Below are 21,333 nucleotides of genomic sequence, written 5' to 3'. Positions count from 1 at the left end.
TTGTATTATTTGAGTTACTTATTTGTTTGTTTTCCTTTGTGTTTTATTTTCTTTTTTTATTGCTTACAAGTTTATTTGTGTTTGTATTTTTTAACATGTTCAATAAATTAATAGATAAAAATAGATATAGGGTGCATGGTGAATCAGGAGTTAAAATTGGCATGTAGTAAAGGTAATGCTACGGTTGTTATGGGAGATTTCAACATGCAGGTAGACTGGGAAAATCAGGTTGGTACTGGACCCCAAGAAAGGGAGTTTGTGGAGTGCCTCCGTGATGGATTCTTAGAGCAGCTTGTATTGGAGCCAACCAGGGAGAAGGCAATTCTGGATTTAGTGTTATGTAATGAACTGGATTTGATAAAAGAACTTGAGGTTAATGAGCCATTAGGAGGTAGTGACCATAATACGGTCAGGTTTAATCTACAATTGGAGAGGGAGAAGGGTAAATTGGTGTCAGTGTTGCAGTTGAATAAAGGGGACTATGGAGCCATGCGGGAGGAGCTGGCCAAAGTTGACTGGAAAGATACACTAGCAGGGATGACAGTGGAACAACAATGGCAGGTATTTCTGGGAATAATACAGAAGGTGCAGGATCAGTTCATTCTAAAGGGGAAGAACGATTCCAAGGGAAGCAAAGGGCGACCATGGCTGACAAGGGACGTCAGGGACAGTGTAAAAATAAAGGAGAAAAAGTACAACGTAGCAAAGATGAGCGGGAAGCAAGAGGATTGGGTAATGTTTAAAGAGCAACAGAAGATAACTAAAAAGGCAATACGGGGAGAAAAGATGAGGTACGAAGGTAAGCTAGCCAAGAATATAAAGGAGGATAGTAAAAGCTTCTTTAGGTATGTGAAGAGGAAAAAATTAGTTAAGACCAAAGTTGGACCCTTGAAGACTGAAAAAGGTGAATTTATTATGGGGAACAAGGAAATGGCAGATGAGTTGAACAGGTACTTTGGATCCGTCTTCACTAAGGAAACCACAAATAATCTTCCTGATGTACTAGTGGCCAGAGGATCTGGGGTTATGGAGGAACTGAAGGAAATCCATATTAGGCAGGAAATTGTGTTGGGTAGACTGATGAGACTGAAGGCTGATAAATCCCCAGGGCCTGATGGTCTGCATCCCAAAGTCCTTAAGGAAGTGGCTCTAGAAATCGCGGACACATTGGTAATAATTTTCCAATGTTCTATAAATTCAGGATCAGTTCCTGGTGTTTGGAGGGTGGCTAATGTTATCCCACATTTTAAGAAAGGTGGGAGAGAGAAAACAGGGAATCATAGACCAGTTAACCTAACATCGGTGGTGGGGAAGATGCTGGAGTCAATCATTAAAGATGAAATAGCGGCACATTTGGATAGCAGTAACAGAATCGGTCCGAGTCAGCATGGATTTACGAAGGGGAAATCATGTTTGACTGGAATTTTTTGAGGATATTACTAGGAAAATGGACAAGGGAGAGCCAGTGGATGTAGTGTACCTGGACTTTCAGAAAGCATTTGATAAGGTCCCACATAGGAGATTAATGGGCAAAATTATGGCATATGGTATTGGGGGTAGAGTGCTGACATGGATAGAGAAGTGGTTAGCAGACAGGAAACAAAGAGTAGGGATTAACGGGTCCCTATTGTTTATTGTCGATTGTCTATTGCTTATTCTGTACCATCCCGCAAGGTCCAGCCTTATTCGTATTCAAAATAATCTTAAAACACTGTTGTGATAACAAATGCTCTTCCACTGAATCACCAGTCATCCGGTCAAGCTCATTTCACAACAGAAGGTCCAGTATGTTCCCTTTTCGGGTTGGACTATGTACACACTGTTTAAGAAACCTTCTTTGATACACCTAATACATTTTGCTCTGAGTAAGCCTTTGGCACTAATGTTGGGAAAGCTAAATTGGCTCACTAAGTACCTGCCTCAACCATCTCCTCTGGCAGCGCATTCCATATACCTACCACCTGCTGTGTTAAAAAGTTGTCCTCAGCTTCCCATTAAATCCTTCCCCTCTTAGCTTCAACCTATGTCCTTTGTTTTTTAATTCCCCAACTCTGGGTAAAGGGCTCTGTGCAATCTGACTATATATTTGTTCGCATGTCTCCTATTTAATATTGCAGGACCTATCATACAATTCCATTTGAGTGTTTTCTTATTTTTAAGCTCTATCCATATCGCTTCTGCAGTCGAACCCTCCAGTATGCCCCTACAAGTGCTGTTATGGGTGTAGAGCAACTTCTCATCCCTTTTCCATCACATCGGAAAAATCAAAACTCTAGAATATTTAGCTGCCAGTGTGTCTCTTTCACAACCATGTTTCTGCATCATAATCTCAAGCACAAATCCAGGATCTAAGTTCATCTGCTTTCCCCACAAGACTCCTTGCATTGAAATATCCACATTTCAGCCCAACAGCTTTGCAATAGTCCTTCACCTCTCCCTGTTTGTCCTTCCTTTGAACTTACTGGTCCTCACCTCTACCTTCTGATAAAAGGGACACAAAGGACTCAACTGGTCAGGCGGCATCTCTGGAAAACATGGATAGGCGACGTTTCAGGTCAAAACGCTTCTTAGTCTTGGACTCACCAGATGTACCCTTGTGCTAGGAGTCACCAGATGTAGATGCGGTAATAAATGAGCATTTTGCATCCGTTTTCATCAAGTAGAATGACATGGAGTTAGATCAGTACGGAGGATGCTAATGCAAGGGCAGTTTGAGATTAAGAAGGAGGAGGCATTGGGCTCTTGAAGAACATTAAGGTGATTACATTTCCAGAGCTGATGGGATCTATCGCAGGCTATTGAGAGAAGCAAGAGAGAAGATTGCAGGAGCCTTGAAAAAGATCTCTGGATTTTCTCTCGCCACAGGAGAGGTCGCAGAGGACTGGAGAATAGTCAATATTGTTCCATTGTTTAAGTATGGTAAATATTCCAGGTTAATGGACTATTTCAATCAATGATACTGGGTTAACAGAAAGTAGCCTAAATGGCTGGAGTTATATAACATATTCTATACCAATGAAGTAATAGATAAAACTAATAGATGAATGAAGCTGACGACATCCTGGGTTAATGCATTAACAGGTTCCTCCATGTAACTGGTTTTAACAGTAGGTATTCCAGGTTTCTCGTTTAACAGAAGGACACGAGTTACTTGGGAAAGAGAGGCATTACTGGAGAACCAGGTCCAGTGGCAATCTTTACTCCTGCATTAGGAGTACCCAGAGATACCCTTTGTTACTGTAGAGCATTGCACGGTGGTTCAGTTTACTGGAGTAATCAAATAGATTTCAGTTTAAAGAAATTGCAGAAGGCACTGGAGGTCACTGAAGTAGTAGATATACCCAGGCTCTTGGAGCTACATAAAGTATTCAGAGGTCATACCATGCATTCTTGGTTATCATTAATAAAATATTCTCTGGATTAATAGAGTTGCAAAAGATATTCCATGTAACAGAAGATACTCATGTTGAATGGAGTAACAGAATGCTATCCAGGTTATTGGATCAAGTAAACTGATTGTTTAGTAAACAGGTTGGTCAGTAAGTTTGCAGATGACACCAAGATTGCTGGAGTCTCAGACTGGGAGGAAGGCTGCAGCAACAAAAACATTCCAGTTGGCTACAGAGGCAGGAGGCACCCCAGAATGAACCTGTTTGCCGGATTAGTTCAAGTATTCGAGGTTACTAGAATAGTAGATGGTACTCCACTTTATTGAGATAGTATTCCAGGTTACTGGAGTAACAGAGACACTTTTTTAGTGACTAAAGTAACTAGACATTCCATGTAATGGAGTAATAGATGTTGCTGCCGGTTACTGCATTAGCACAAGGGGCAGTCTGTATTTACACAATCGAGGAAACTGGAGTATCAGAAAGGATTGTACTTTCCTGGAACAGCCTGTACATCAGGTTTCTGCATGCATCCCAGGCTACCAGTGAAGCAGAACAACCTCTGGTTTATAGATTTACAGGCCATTGGGTCCATTGAGTTTATGTTGGATTTCAGGGCATCCTCATGAATTTCATTCCCGCACATTTGCCTGTAACATATTTTCTCCTGTTCACAACATATTTTCTCCTGTTCTCCAGGAGAATCGGCCCGATTCTCCTGCCACCTACCGACCCCAGGGCTCATTTCCAGTGATCAATTAACCTGCACGGAGAGGCAGGGGAGGGAGATAAGGGGTGGGAAGATAGTTCTGAGGTTGATCCCATTTTATTGTCTGGTTTTACCTGGCCTGAAACACCATAATTTCACAAACATGTATCTACCAATAACCTAGTTGTAGCCACATTAATTACAGGAAGTACACAGTGTGTATTGTGTTAAATGTACTATCAGGGGTTGTGTACAATGTGTGAGCTGGCTTGGCGCTGATCCGATTGCCTGTTGCAACACGCTGCTGCTGCTGGCTGGATGACATGGCCCCTGCAGACTGCTATTGTAAGTACTGACATCATCGCCTGGCTCTGTTCCAGCCTCACCGGGAACCAGCTTCATAACCTCGCTCTGTCAGGCTCCGCCTCAGTCTTTGCACTTTGTCTGCATGGATGTGAACGCGCAGGCAGCCTTGGCTCTGAAAGTGCCTGCTGTGTAATGTGGTGAAATAACTCGCCCTGGGGAGGTTAGGTGTGTCACTTGCTTCTGAACTGTTTACCGTCACATGACCTTTAAGCAGCCAGAGAGGAGGATCTTTGGCAAAGATCTCAGAGCGGATCTTTGAGAGGAAGTTTCCATGTGGCCTGCGAGGGCCATATATGGAGTGCAGGAATCTCCAGATAAGGAGGTTCCTGTTTCCACAGATGGTGTTTCCTGCCCTGAGGCTGACTCTGCTCCATAGGCAGTGACTGGGCGAGTGATGAGGAGGTGGGTCAGGAGGAGGAGACTGCTGTATTTGGCAACCGATGGGATAGTGGGCTGGCAGTAAGCCTGGCAGAAGTGAATTAATCTGATAGCACGGTCAAATCATAGTTCCACACAGGGCATTACAAACAATCTCCAAGTAAAAGTGACTTTTTTTAAATTTCAAAGTAGACTTTATTCAAGTAATAAATATATACAATACAGGAACTGTGCAAAAAATTCATCCGACATTCTCGGAGACTATAGATTCAGATTAATTCAATTTTAATTGTCATTGTCAGTGTACAGTACAGAGACAACGAAATGCAGTTAGTATCTCCCTGGAAGAGCGACATAGCAAATTATTTGAATAAATAATAATAAGTGTCGGGGGGGGGGGGGGGGGGGGGGGGGGGTGATTGGCAGTCACCGAGGTACGTTGTTGAGTAGAGTGACAGCCGCCGGGAAGAAGCTGTTCCTGGACCTGTACAAGCATACAATACTGTTTACACAAAGTACACCAATTTCCCCCCCCCCCCACCCTTGCCACTCATGTGGCCCACTAGCATGGAATGTCTTCCCTTATTTTTGAGGAGCGTCTCCACCACACTCTGCCCCCCATGTCCAGCAGCGGGAGGACCCGAAACTGTGGTCCTCCCCCACAGAGCATTGGCGTTGGCTGCACCGAGCTTCAGTGCGTCCCTCAGCACTTACTCCTGCAGTCTGCAGTGGGTCAGTCGGCAACATTCCCCGACGGACATCTCGCTCTGCTGGGTGGTCAACAAAGCTCGGGCAGACCAAAGAGCGTCTTTCACCGAGTTAATGACCTTCCAGCAGCACTCGATGTCAGTCTCTGAATGTGTCCCTGGGAACAGTCCGTAAATCACAGAGTCCTCTGTGACGGAGCTGTTCGGAATAAATCGTGACAGGGACCCTTACAAACCTCTCCACACTCTGCAAAGAGGTGGGCAACTGTCTCCTCTCCATAGCAGCCGTCCCGAGGGCAGCTTGCGCTGGTAGTAGGGATCCGAAGGTGCAGGAAGGACCTGACTGGGAGGGCTCCCCTCACCACCAGCCAAGCCAGGTCTTGGTGCTTGTTGGTGAGTTCTGGCGATGAGGCATTTTGCCACTCAATTACTAATTCAGCGTGTTCAGATAAAGCATCAAATGGCGATTGTGAGTGGCAGAGATCTGCTCTTACACACCTCTGGCACACCTCGACTGGTGTTTTTAAGGTGGGACTCTAAAGAGTCAAGAGTGTTTTATTGTCATATATCCTGGATAGAACAATGACATTCTTACTTGCAGCAGCACAACAGAATATGCAAACCTAGTGCACTGTAAACAATATAATAAACAAGAAAAAAAAGTTCAGTGGGTGTATATTAATATACACATACATATACATATATATATATAATATATTTAATATATATACATATGTGTATATAAACACACACACACACACATTTACGTGCACGTTAAAAACAAACAAACAATAATAGTCTATGTAGTTCAGAACTTATTTGGAGGTTGTAGTGTTTAATAGCCTGATTACCTAGTTGTAGGGAAGAAGCTGTTCCTGAACCTGGACGTTACAGTTTTCAGGCTCCTGTACCTTCTTCCCGATGGCAGGTGTGAAATGAGCGTGTGGCCAGGGTGCTGTGGGTCTCTGATGATGCTGGCTGTCTTTTTGAGACAGTGACTCTGGTAAATCCCTTCGATGGTGGGTGGTCAGAGCTGGTGCTGGATTGGGCAGAGTTCACCACTTTTTGTAGTCTTTTTCGCTCCCGGGTGTTCAAGTAGCCGAACCAAGCCGTGATGCCGTTGTAGACACAAGGAACTGCAGATGCTGGAATCTTGAGCAAAAAACACAGCGGTCACACCTGGAGAAGATGGATGTGTGATATTTTGGATTGTGACCCTTCCACAACTTGTCACACCGACCAAGATGCCACACCTATGTTGGTCTCATTTATAGAAACATAGAAACATAGAAAATAGGTGCAGGAGTAGGCCATTCGGCCCTTCGAGCCTGCACCGCCATTCAATGTGATCATGGCTGATCATCCAACTCAGTATCCTGTACCTGCCATCTCTTCATACCCCCTGATCCCTTTATCCCTTGATCCCTTTGTCAATGCTTATCAATGCTTGGTCCATATTGCTCTAAATTTATCCTATCCATGTAACTGTCCAAATGTCTTAGATGGTGTTATTGTGCCTTCCTCAACTACGTCCATTGACAAAGTGTTCAAGAAGGGACTGCAGATGCTGGAAGACGTCCATTGACAGCTCATTCTATATAATCACTTCTTTAATCCTCCACATGTTACATCTTTTCCCACTTAAATCTATGCCATTCACCTACACTGGGAAAAATTTCCTGTGCATTCATCCCATCTATTCCCCTTCATAAGATTGCACATCAGCCACCTACGATCCAAGGAATTATCTTCTAGTCTGCCCAATCTCTTCCTATAGCTCAGGCCCAATGAGCCTTTGCAACAACCTCGTAAATCTACTCTGTGCTCTTTCCAGTTAAATGGCATCTTTCCAGTCACTCTCTGTAGCTGAAACCCTCAAAATGACCATAGCTGAACATAATACATGGGTTACCTCCCATTATTCCAGCATGCAAGGAAAAGCCTGAGAATTGCAAGGAATAGAGCTGTATATAATCATGAGCGGAATAGATCGGGTAGATGCACAGAGTTTCTTGCCCAGAGTTGGTGAATCGAGGACCAGAGGACATAGGTTTAAGGTGAAGGGGAAAGATTTAATAGGAATCTGATGAGTAGCTTTTTTACACAAAGGGTGGTGGATGTATGGAACAAGCTGCCAGAGGAGGTAGTTGAGGCTGAGACTATTCCAACATTCAAGAAACGGTGGCGCAGCAGTAGAGTTGCTGCCTTACAGCGCTTGCAATGCCAGAGACCCAGGTTCGATCCTGACTATGGGTGCTGTCTGTATGGGGTTTGTATATTCTTCCTGTGGGTTTTCTCCGAGATCCATGGTTTCCTCCCACACTCCAAAGATGTACAGATTTGCAGGTTAATTGGCTTGGTGTAAATGTAAATTGTCCCTAGTGTGTATAGGATACTGTTAGTGTACGGGGATCGCTGGTCGGTGCGGACTCGGCGGACAAAAGTTTACTCGCTGTATCTCTAACCTAACCTAACCTAAACTAAACAGTTGGACAGGTACATGGATAGGGCAGGTTTGGAGGGACATGGGCCAAATGCAAGCAGGTGGGACGTGTGTAGCTGGGACATACATGTTGGCTGGAGTAGGCAAGTTGGATCGAAGGGTCTGTTTTCACACTGTATCACTCTCTGACTTTATGACAACCTGGGGAACTATAGACCAGTGAGCCAAAAGTCTGTGGTAGGCTAATTATTGGAGAACATTCTGAGGGATAAGGTATATATGCAGTTGGATAGACAGGGGCTGATTAGGTATAATCAGCATAGTTTGTTTGAGTTTGAGTTTTTATTGTCACAAGTCCCAGGTACAGTGAAACATTTTGTTGCGTGCTAACCAGTCAGCAGAAAAACAATACATGATCACAGTCAAGCCATTCACAGTATCCACACACACAAGATAAAGGCAATAACGTGAATAACGATGAATGTCCAGTAAAGTCCGATCAAAGATAGTCCAAGGGTCTCCAATGAGGTAGATAGTAGCTCAGGACTGCCCTCTAGTTGTTGATAGGATGGTTTAGTTGCATGATAACAGCTGGGAAGAAATTGTCCCTGAATCTGGAGGTGTGCGTTTTCACACTTTTGACTGATGGGAGGGTGGAGAAGAAGGAGTAGCCAGGGTGCGGTTCTACTTAGGGGCCTTCAATGCAGACTGGGGTATGTGTACCACTTCACTTCCTGAAGTCGATCACTATCTACCTTTGTCTTGCTGACATTGAAGGAAAGGTTGTTGTCTCAACACCAGGACATGAGGTTCTCAATCTCCTTCTTGTACTTCAACTCATCATTAATTGATCTCCGGCCCACAATGGTGGTGTCATCTGCGAATTTGTAAATTTAATTGGGTTTGTACATGGCTGTACAGTCGTGGGTGTACAAGGAGTAATGAAGGGAGCTGAGAACACATATTTGTGGAGCACCAGTGTTGAGGATTATCGTGGAGGATGATTTGTCCCCTATCCTCACTGATTGGGGTCTGTTGGTCAGGAAGTCAAGGATCCAGTTGCAGAGATGAGTGCTGACTCCAAGTTCCACGAGTTTGTTGATGAGCTTGGATGGGATAATGGTGTTAAAGCAGAGCTATCGTGTATGAATAGGAGTCTGACGTAGAGGCCTCTCTTCTCCAGGTGTTCCAGGGATGAGTGTAGGGCTAAGGCAATGGCATTATCCGTGGACCTGTTGTGGTGGAAGGCAAATTGCAGTAGGTGAAGGCTGCTTGGTAGACTGGATTTAATGCACTCCATAACTAGGCTCTCAAAGGATTTCTGTGGTCGAGGAAGAAACGGAGGGCATTACGATCTTCCCAGTGGGGGATGGAGGTGTAGAGCGACTGGACATCCATAGTAAAGATGAGGGAGTGGAGGTCTGGAAAACGAAAGTCATTGAAGAGACGAAGAGCATGTGGGGACATAGGTAGGGAAGGATTGGACCAGGGGGGATAGGATGGAGTCGAGGTATGTGGAATTTAATTTGGTGGGACATGAACAAGCAGAAACAATGGGTCTGCCAGGACAGTTCTGTTTGTGGATTTTGGGGAGAAGATAAAATCAGGCTGTGCGGGGCTGGGGAACGATAAGGTTGGAGGCTTTAGGGGGCAGAGAGCCCTCTGTGGTAGATTTATTAGGAAAATAAAAAGCTAATGGAATCCTAGGTTAAGTAGCAAATTGGTTTAATAAAAGATACTGGGAATTCTGCAAATACCCAGTACTTCAGGCCACATTTCCTGCTATAGAGTCATAGATAATGGTTTGTCGATGACCATTTTGTCCCAAACATGATGCCAGTTTAAACTAATCTCCCCTGCCTGCATCTGATCCATATCCATCCATTCCCTGCTTATCCATGTGCCTAGCCAAAAGCCTCTAAAATGCCACTATCATATCTGCCTCCATCAGCAGCATGTTCCAGTCAGGCATCATCTTCTGTGTAAAAAGATTGCCCCACATATCTCCTTTAAATGTTGCCCTTCTTACCTTAAAGCTATACCCTCTAGTCTGGCATCCCCACCCCGGATAAAAGGTTCTGACTGTTCACCAAATCTACACCTCCATTTTTTAATATACCTTTATCAGGTCTCCCCTCAGCCTCTGGGGCTCCAGAGAAAACTATCCACATTTGGTCCAACATTTCAATTTCAGTTAATACCCATTAATCCAAACAGTATTCTGATAAATCTCTACTGCACTCTCTCCAAAGCTCCACACCCTTTCTGTAACAGGCAACCAGAACTGCACAGAATTTTCCAAATGTGGCTGAAACTAGTCCTATTAAGCTGCAGCATGACTCCTTGCCTTCTATAATCAATGTCCTGGCTGATGAAGACAAGAATACTATCTACCTTCTTTACCACTATCCACGTGCCCCTTCTAGGGAACAATGGGCTTGGACCCCAAGATCCCCCCCCCCCCCACCCCCAAGATACATCAATGCTCTTAAGGATCTTGTCATTAACTGTATACTTTACCCTTACATTTGATCTCCCAATGTACAACACCTGCTAGGATTAAACTCCATCTGTCATTTCTCTGCCCATTTCTGAGGGTGATCTATATCCCGCTGTATACTTTGACAGCCTTCCTTGCTGTCAGCATCTCTAAAGAATCCTCTCCAATAGCTTCGCCATCACTGACAGGAGGCTCCTTTATATCTGGCCTATATAAAGAAGAAGGGTCTCGACCTGAAACGTCACCCATTCATTCTCGCCAGAGATGCTGCCTGTCCAGCTTTTTGTGTCTATCTTCGGTTTAAACCAGCATCTGCAGTTCCTTCCTACAAAGGAACAGGCCCTTCAGCCCACAATGTCCGTGCTGTAAATAATGCTAAAATAAACTAATCTTATCTGCCTGCTCATGATCCACACTCCTCCATTCCCTGCTTATCTGAAACCTTCTAATCACCTATCATTTCCTTGATTATCTCTACTTCACCTCTGAAACAAAGGATCAACATTTACTGTTGTCCAATCCTCCAGAACCTCGCCTGTGGCTGGAGAAAATACAAACATCGTTGTCAAGGTTCCTTCAATCTCCTCCCTTGCCTCTCTCAATAACCTGGGATTGGGGACACTTCCTTCTCAATACAGGGGCACCGCAAGGCCATGTGCTCAGCCCCCTGCTCTACTCACTCTATACTCATGACTGTGCAGTTGGAACAGTTCCACTTCCATCTTTAAATTTGTGGACCAGACCACCATTGTTGGACGATTGTGGATAATGATGAGCCAGACTATAGAAGGGGAGGCAGAATGTCTGACTGAATGGTGTCAGCACAAAAAACATGCGCTCAACATCACAGGGTGGCCTGGTGGCGCAGCGGTAGAGTTGCTGCCTTACAGCGCCGGAGAACTGGGTTCGGTCCCGACCATGGGTGCTGTTTGTACAGAATTTTTACGTTCTCCCTGTGATTGCGTGGGTTTTCTCCGGGTGCTCCGGTTTTTCCCCACACTCCAAAGGCGTATGGGTATGTAGGTTAATTGGCTTGGCGTATGTGTAAATTGTCCCTAGTGTTTGTTAGATAGTGTTAAAGTGTGCGGGCATTACAGGACGGTGCGGACTCGGTTGGCCAAAGGGCCTGTTTCCGTGCTGTAATTGTTATATGGTTATATGGTGTGCGGGCATTACTGGACGGTGCGGACTCAGTTGGCCAAAGGGTCTGTTTCCATGATGTACCTCTAAAACTAAAACTAAAAACAAAATCAGTAAAACCAAGGAGCTGATTGTTGACTTTAGAAGAGGGAGGCCAAGGATGCACAAATCTGTTTTCATCAATGGGTCAGTGGCGGGGAGAGATTCAACAACTTCAAGTTCCTGGGCATGCTGAAGATCTGTCCTGGTCCCAGCACATTGATGCAATCATAAAGAATGCCCATCAATGCCTCTACTTTCTTAGAAGATTGAGGAGATTCAGTATGTGGATGAATAATCTCTTGAAAGTGTATTCTACAGTTTTAGGGTAGAGAGGATATTGACTGGTTGCATCACGTCCTGGTTTGTCAACTCAAACATCAGGAACAACCATCAGATCATTGAACTCTACAAACTCTGAACTATGAATTGCCTTGTTTGCACTAGGGATTTCAGGCTTTGGTGTTGTTTTTGCACTATATATATTTTTTAATCTATATATCTTTTTGGTGTTCATTATGGTATCTATTCAGCATCTACGCCACTATTTTTACCTGTTGTGCAGCTGCAAGTAAGAATGTTAACCCCAACTCTTAAAATGTGGATTACAAACATGTCTGAGACGCTACATCTTGAAGATATGAGAAGGGTTTCGGCCCGAAACTTTGCCTATTTCCTTCGCTCCATAGATGCTGCTGCACGCGCTGAGTTTCTCCAGCATTTTTGTCTACCTTTGAAGATATGAGACTTGTCTTAGCAGGAAAATCAGAGCAATTTTCAAAGATATGGTCTCCTTTCATTGATTCATTACAAGGATAATATGCAACACAACTTCGGAATTAAACCGAATTACGGACTAGGTGATGGGTGCGGTGAAAAATGAAGCAGGTATATCAACACTTTTTTTTTCTTTTTTTTTTTTTTAAGTTTTTACTCACTCACTCTTTGATGTATTTGGTAGTTTAGGGGTTCTATTCTTACAGATTCACTCTCTTTCTCACTTTCTTTCTTTCTTGCTCTTTCTCTCTTTTTCTATTTCATCTTTGTTAAGATCAAAATGGAAGCTGTACAATAAATGTATTATGTCATATGCCACGGTTTATACTTTTGTACACGGCTTCTAATAAAAATATTAATTAAAAAAAAAAAGAATGTTATTGTTCTGGTTCAGGACATATGACAATAAAACACTCTTGACACTCGAGACATTTGACTCTTGATCCCATAACGCCCTGTGGATTTATCCACCTTAATGCTCTTCAAGAGACACAACACCACCTCCACCTTGATCTCAAACTTCCCTAGCATACTGATCTCCCCACACTCTCACTGTCCACTATGTTTATATCAATGATTTGGATGGGAAACATACGTGGCAAGGTTAGCAAGTTTGCAGATGTCACAAAAGTGGGTAGTATTGCAGATAGTGAAGATGGATGTAAAATGTTGCAGCAGGATCTTGATTGGTTGGGCAAGTGGGCTGAGGAATGGTTGATGGAGTTTTAGAGAAATGTGAGATGTTGCATTTTGGGAACACTAGGGCAGAACTTACACAATGAATGGTAGAGCTCTGGAGTAGAGCAGAGGCATCTAGGAGTACAGGTACATTGTTCATTGAAAGTGGCTTCATAGGTGGATAGGGTGGTCAAAATAGCTTTTGGCATGTTGGCCTTCATTTAGAAGTTGGGAGGTTGTGTTGCAGTTGTATACGATGTTGGTGAGGCCAGTTTTGGGCACCATGTTATCGGAACGATGTTGTCAAGCTGGAATGGGTGTAGAGTAGATTTATGAGGATGTTGCCTGGACTCGAAGGCCTGAGCAATAGGGAGAGATTGAGCAGGCTGGAACTCTATTCCTTGGAGCGCAGGAGGATGAGAGGTGATCTTTAGAAGTGCACAAAATCATGAGAAGAATACATTGGGTAGATGCCCAGAGTATGGGAATCGAGAACGAGAGGACATAGGTTTAAGGAGAAGGTGAAAGATTTAGGAGGAGCCTACTGACCGGACGGCTGTTACTGCTCTCCCCCTGAGTAGTGACCTCCCCCTCCATCAATATTATCCAAAAGGTTATACTTGTTTTGGACGGCAATGGACACGGGGTTCCTGCACTTTATGCCTGCACCCTTTCCTGATGGTCATTCAGCTACTATCTGTCTATACGTTAGGTGTGACCACCTCTCTATAACTCTTATCTATTATGCACACATACTCCCATTATTTCAGATTTTTGCATCTTTAATGCCTTGGGGGGATTTTCACAAACTGCATTGATAATGACTGGAATTGACAAAGTAAAGGTAATAACCGTAGATATTTCAGTGCGGTGGGTTTTGGGCCATTTGCTTCCATGGAGCTCAGTGCAAGGAAGCTTGCTTTTTGTGATGGGTATTCATCTCCTGGGGTTAAATATATGTTTATGATTACAGAGTTTGCCACAATGTTTGCTGGTGAGCCTAATATCAGTGGTGAGAAAGTTATTGGATGGGGCTCTTTAGTTTAGTTTAGAGATACAGCGTGGAAAATGGCCCTGTGGCCCACTGAGTCTACACTGACCAACGATCACCTGTACATTATTTCTATGTTATCCCAGTTTTGCATCCTACACACTAGGGGCAATTTACAGAAGCCAATTAACCTACAAACCAGCATGTCTTTGGAATGTGGGAGGAAACTGGAGCACCCGGAGAAAACCACGAGGTCACAGGGAGAACATGCAAACTTAGTACAGACGAGCACCTGTAGTCAGGATCGAACCTGGGTCTCTGGCGGTGTAATGCCCCTGTCCCACTTAGGAAACCTGAACGGAAACCTCTGGAGACTTTGCGCCCCACCCAAGGTTTCCGTGCGGTTCCTGGAGGTTGCAGGTGGTTGCCGGAGGTTGCAGGTCGTGGAAGCAGGTAGGGAGACTGACAAAAAACTCCGGGAACCGCACGGAAACCTTGGGTGTGGCGCAAAGTCTCCAGAGGTTTCCGTTCAGGTTTCCTAAGTGGGACAGGGGCATCAGACTGCAACTCTACCGCTGTGCCACAGTGCCGTTCTTAGGGACAGGATCTACCAGGGAAAGTGGGTTAAGGAATGGCAAATTGAATTCGACTCTGACAAGTATGAAGTGGTGCACTTTATGACATTATTGTGGTGTATAAGCTCATGAGGGGCATGGATAAAGTGAACACTCATAGTCTTTCTCCCAGATCAAGGATTCTAAAACTAGAGGACATTGGCTTCAGGTGAGAGGAGGGAGACTTGAGAGGCAAGGTAGCTTTAAAGCAGATACAGTTATGCATTTTAAAAGAGACTTGGAAAGATATGAAAAAGGAAATGTTTGGATGGCTATTGCCAAATCCAGACCAATGGGACTACCTGCAAATGCCATCATTGTCAGCATAGACGAACCAGCCTGTTTCCATACTATATAGCTACATGACTTCAAAAGCAAAATTGGAGGCATTTGATAATGAGGAATGAAGTTATACAATTCAGGAAGACAGCAATGATGGGCCAGAGGAGTGACATGATGCATTTGGAGAGGGCAACAATGAGTAAAGCATAGGCCAATCGTGGCAGCCATTGAAATTGTTCTGCAAGGTGCAATGCTATTGCTGCAAACTAAATCCTCGCACAGCAGAAGATGTTTGCAACCCCAAAGCAACTGACAAATTCATCCCACCAGTCTTCCAAATGCTCATTTGAAAAGAAGAGTACATGAATCCGGTGTTCATCACCTGGGCAAGGTCTACGAACTGACTGGGAAAATCTTTGTTCTAGAATTTGCATGGATTTTGGGCAGATCCAGAGAAAAAAATTGCCAGACATCCACAATGCCTGTAACACAGGGTTTGAAATCTGCTTTGTGACTCGTCTTGTGCCAACACACAGCTTCTGTCCATGTTCTTTGAGAAAACTCAAAAGACATTCAATAACGTTTTCTGCCTCCTATCTGAACCCAGCTCTTCAGTGTGCTTGGAGCTGCATTTGAAAGCAATAACAGAACATACAATAGCACAGGATGGTGGGTTATGGAACGAGCTGCCAGATGGAATAGTTGAGGCAGGTATAAAAACAACATTTAAAAGACATTTGGACAGGTGCATGGATAGGAAAGGTTTAGAGGGAAGGTTTTGGAGGGATATGGGTCAAACCCGGGCAGTTGAACGTGTAGATGGGGCATCTTGGTTGGCATGGGCACGTTTGGCAGAAGGGCCTGTTATTGTGCTGTATGAATCTATGACATGAAACGCAGAGCCTTGGATCAGCAAGACCATAAGCACGCATCACACACAGGTCTGTGAGACTTTAATTGTGGGTCACTGGAGACATCTGTGAGACATCAAATTAAGATGCCTCGATCTGAGAAAATCAAATGAGATCCTGGATCTGTGAAATCATGGATCCCTGCAAATGTAAAGTGCAGTTCCCTGGTCTTTGGGACATCTAACACAGGTACATGGTCTGTGGGACATCTAACACAAGTCCCTAGTCTGTAGGACATCTAACACAGCTCCCTGGTCTGTGGGACATCTAACACAAGTCCCTGGTCTGTGGGACATCTAACACAGGTCCATGGTCTGTGGGACATTCAACAGAAGTCATTTCATTTATGAAACATCAAACAACAGTCCCTGATCTGTGAGACATGAAACACTAGACCCTGGATCTGCAAGACAACAACACAGGCCCCTAGATCTGCAAGGCAGCAAATGCTATTCCTGGACCTCCGTAACATTTATCATGGGACATCAAACATGAGTTTCTGTATTTGCGACACAACTGATGCAGATCCTTAGATCTGTGAAGTGTCAAACACAAGTTCCTGGATCTGTGAGATATCAATTGTTAGTCCCTGAATCTGTCACACATCATTTGTGGGTCCCTGGACCTCCACGACATCAATTGTGGGTCCCTGTAACTGTGAGACATCCAACACAGCTCCCTAGATCTGCAGGAATTCAAACACCAGTCACAGGAAGACATCAAATGCTAGTGTAGGAAGGAAATGCCATTGCTAGGTTACACTGAAGATAGACACAAAATGCTGGAGTAACTGAACGTGGCAGGCAGCATCTCTAGAGAGAAGAAATCAATGATGTTTTGGGTCGAGACCCTTCTTCAGACTGAGAGTCAGGGGGGAGAGAGTCTAGAGATATGAAGGGGTAAGGTGTGAAAACGACAGATCAAAGCAGACGATAAGGAAATGTAGAATGATTCACTTTAGCTGAGGGGGAGGTGACAAGGAGGCATATAATCTGTAAAATTAATCAGGAGGACAGTGAAATTAGTAGGAGAACTAGGGTAGGGAAGGACGGAGAGAGAGGTAAAGCAAGGGTTACTTGCTAGTCCCTGGATCTGTGAAATATCAACCGTGGTTCCTGGATCTGTGAGACATCAAACACTAAATCTGTGAGACTCAATCCTGGATCCATGGATCTGAGAGACATCAATTGTGGGCCCCTAGATCTGCAAAGCATCAGATTCTTCATACGAGTCATCTTTACATATAGGAGAGGTGCCGGATGTCTGGAGGGTGGCATTTCAAGAAGGGCTGCAGGGAAAGGGCTGGGAACTATAGGGCAGTGAGCTTAACATCTGTAGCTGGAAAGTTACTAGATAGTAATCTGAGGGATGGGATATACATGCATTTAAATGGACAAGGGCTAATTTGGGATAGTCAGCATGGTTTTGTACATGGAAGGTTATGTTTCATGAATCTGAATTTATTAGAGCTATAGATGTTGTTAATATGGACTTCAGCAAAACATTCAACAAGGTTTCAGATGGTAGGTTGCTCTGGGAGTTAGATCGCAAAGGATCCAAGGAGAGAGCTGACTGAATCGAAAATTGGCTTCATGGACGTTGTTTCTGAGACTGTAGGCCTGTGACTAGTAGTCTGCCTCAGGGTTCAGTGCAGGGCCCATTACTATTTGTCATCTACATCAATGAATGGCAAGATGAACAAGTCTGCTGAGGATACAAGAGTGGGTGGTATTGCAGGTAGTGAAGATGATTGTCAAAGATTGCAGCAGGATCTTGATTGGCTGGCCAGGTGGGCTCAGAAATGGTTGATGGAGATGATGATACAGAGAAATGCGAGGTGTTGCATTTTGGAAAGTCTAACATTGTCTGACAAAGTGAATGGTAGGGCTGAGGGGGTGGGGGATTCCTTTCCTATCCATGTACCTGTCCAAATATCTTTTACATTTTGTTTATTGTACAATATTGTTTGAGGCAGCAGAGTGGCACAGTGGTGGAGTTGCTGCCTCATTGTGCCAGAGACCCAGGTTTGATCCTGATGTTGTGTGCTCTGTACAGAGTTTGTATCTTCTCTCTGTGGCCACATGGGCTTTTTCTAGGTGCTCCAATGTCCTCCCATATTCCAAAGTGATAAAGGTTTGTAGGTTCATTGGTGTCAGTAAAATTGTCCTTAGGATATGTAGGATAGTGTTAGCATATGTGTTGATCGCTGGTCGGCATGAAATCAGTGGGACGAAGGGCCTGTTTCCACACTGTTTCTGTAAAGCCTAAAGAAAAGCAAAGTTTAAAGTCTACCTGCCTCAACTACTCCTTCTGGCAGCTCGTTCCATATACCTACCTGTGTATGAAAAAGTGGGCCACAGGTTCCTATTAAAGCTTGATAGACACAAAATGCTGAAGCATCTCTGGATGCAAGATAGGCACAATGAATATAGACACAAAATGCTGGAGTAGCTCAGGCATCAACTCTGGGTAGAAGGACCTCCTGCGTGAACTACTGAGTTACTCCAGCATTTTGTGTCTATTATTCATTGTGTCTATCTTGTGGGTCATCGTGTCTATCTTCCTACACAACTATATAACTAATAGTCTCATCTTGACCACTTCATGTCTGCGCTGTATATTGATTTTAGAAAAAACACTACCCTATACCGCTATGATTTTTGGCCATCTTACTCACAATCCTCCTCTGCTGAGGCAGCCCTGAGGATTTTTCCGATCGATGAAAATGGAAAAGTTATGAGTGTTTAAAAAATCTTGAGATCAGCTGATTGGCCCTCTCGCCTGTCAATCACCACGATGAAGGTAACGCCCCTTCTGGGTGGGGGGGGTGACAGGACTATAAAACCCCGGATGCCTGGACGTGAGTCAGTCACTCTAGAAGATCGCAAGGGAGAGTCCACAACTGTGATTCTAAGGTGTGAATCAACTGAACTGTGAGTCTGCAATGTAACCATATAACCATATAACAATTACAGCACGGAAACAGGCCATCTCGGCCCTACAAGTCCGTGCCGAACAACTTTTTTCCCTTAGTCCCACCTGCCTGCCCTCATACCATAACCCTCCATTCCCTTTTCATCCATATGCCTATCCAATTTATTTTTAAATGATACCAACGAACCTGCCTCCACCACTTCCACTGGAAGCTCATTCCACACCGCTACCACTCTCTGAGTAAAGAAGTTCCCCCTCATGTTACCCCTAAACTTCTGTCCCTTAATTCTGAAGTCATGTCCTCTTGTTTGAATCTAAGGGAAAAGCTGGTCCACATCAACTCTGTCTATCCCTCTCATCATTTTAAAGACCTCTATCAAGTCCCCCCTTAACCATCTGCGCTCCAGAGAATAAAGACCTAACTTATTCAACCTTTCTCTGTAACTTAGTTGTTGAAACCCTGGCAACATTCTAGTAAATCTCCACTGTACTCTCCCTATTTTGTTGACATCCTTCCTATAATTGGGCGACCAAAATTGTACACCATACTCCAGATTTGGTCTCACCAATGTCTTGTACAATTTTAACATTACACCCCTGCTTCTATACTCAATGCTCTGATTTATAAAGGCTAGCATACCAAAAGCTTTCTTTACCACCCTATCTATATGAGATTCCACCTTCAAGGAACTATGCACGGTTATTCCTAGATCCCTCTGTTCAACTGTATTCTTCAATTCCCTACCATTTACCATGTACGTCCTATTTTGATTTGTCCTGCCAAGGTGTAGCACCTTACATTTATCAGTATTAAACTCCATCTGCCATCTTTCAGCCCATTCTTCCAAATGGCCTAAATCACTCTGTAGACTTTGGAAATCCTCTTCATTATCCACAACACCCCCTATCTTGGTATCATCTGCATACTTACTAATCCAATGTACTTGTAATAAATGATTTGTTAGCCCTTAATGACAATGCAATGAGTTGTTTGGCAATTTGGTGGCCCGCACTCTGCTTGAAATGCTATGAAATTGAATTTGTTGACCTGCACTCTGCTTGAAATGGAATTTCAAGGAATAGCCATGAGTGAACTGCCAGCCCACCAGCCCTAAGTGACTGAGCTGCCAGCCCACCAGGCCTGAGTGACTGAGCTGCCAGCCCACCAGCCCTGAGTGACTGAGCTGCCAGCCCAAGAATCCATTCGGCCTACAATGTCCATACTAACTCTCTGGAAACCAGTCCCTTCAGCTGACAACACCCATACTAGCACTCCAGAAAGTCCCCCCAACTATCCTATCTATTTTCTACATGACCTTATACAATTTCAAAAAGATCACCCCTCATCTTCCTGCACTCCAAGGAATAAAGTCTTGGCCTGCCCAACCTCTCCCTATAGCTCAGGTACACAAATCCTGGCAACATCCTTGGAAATCATCTCTGCACTCTTTCGAAATTAACATCTTTCCTACAACCAAAACGGAACTAAATATTCCAAATGTGAGCCTACATTGTCTTGTACTACTGTAACATAACATCCCAACTTCTATACTCGATATCCTGGGGACATTGTGCCAAAAGCCTTCTTGATCATCATATCTATCTGAGACACCACTTTCAAGGAACTATGTACCTGCACCCGTAGATCCTTCTGCTCTATAACACTACCCAGAGTCCTGCAATTCACTGCGTTGGTCCTGCCCTGGTTCGACGTACCAAAATGCAACACCTTGCACTTACCTGCATTAACTTCAATTAACTTTTTCTCAGCCCACTTGCCCAACTGATCAAGATCCTGCTGTAATTCTTTCTCCAAGATCCTTTCTCCAGCTCAGTAATTTTCTGAGTAATTGGTCCTCTGCAACCTTATCAGATAGATTATACATGACACAATTCCAGCATGACCTGCCTGCTGTTACATTATATCCTGGCTAAAAGAGTCTCCTGCATGCCCTCTTACCTACCTTATCTGTCCACCCTGCCATCTTCAATCTGATTCCTTCCTTTATAGTTTAGTTTAGTTATTGTCAAATGTGTCAAGGTTCAATGAAAAGCTTCAGTTGCATACTAACCTGCCTGTGGACAGCCAGCACATTCTGTTGCCTTGTGCCATCCTTGTGTCTCGGACATGCTAGCGAGCAGCACAGGGGCCCCACAGGACACGGTTCTCTCTCCCTTCCTGTTCATCATCTACACCTCAGACTTCAGATATCTCGGATTCCGGCCACCTGCAGAAGTTTTCAGATGACTGCAAATGTGGGCTGCATCAGTGAGGAGGGGGAAGCTGAAGTAATCAACGACTTTGTTGAGTGGTGTGGGTTGAATCACATGCTGCTCAACACCGATAAGACTAAGGAGTTTGTGGTGGACTTTAGGAGGAGAGGCACACCCCTGTCCCCTGTCTCCATCAATGGTGTGGATGTGCAGTTTACCAGGGAGTACAAGTACCTTGTAGTGTACCTGGACAGTAAACTG

The sequence above is a fragment of the Amblyraja radiata genome, chromosome 11 (genome assembly GCF_010909765.2).
Source record: "Amblyraja radiata isolate CabotCenter1 chromosome 11, sAmbRad1.1.pri, whole genome shotgun sequence".
NCBI classification, from domain to species: Eukaryota; Metazoa; Chordata; class Chondrichthyes; order Rajiformes; family Rajidae; genus Amblyraja; species Amblyraja radiata.
Note: the sequence above shows the minus strand (reverse complement) of the source record.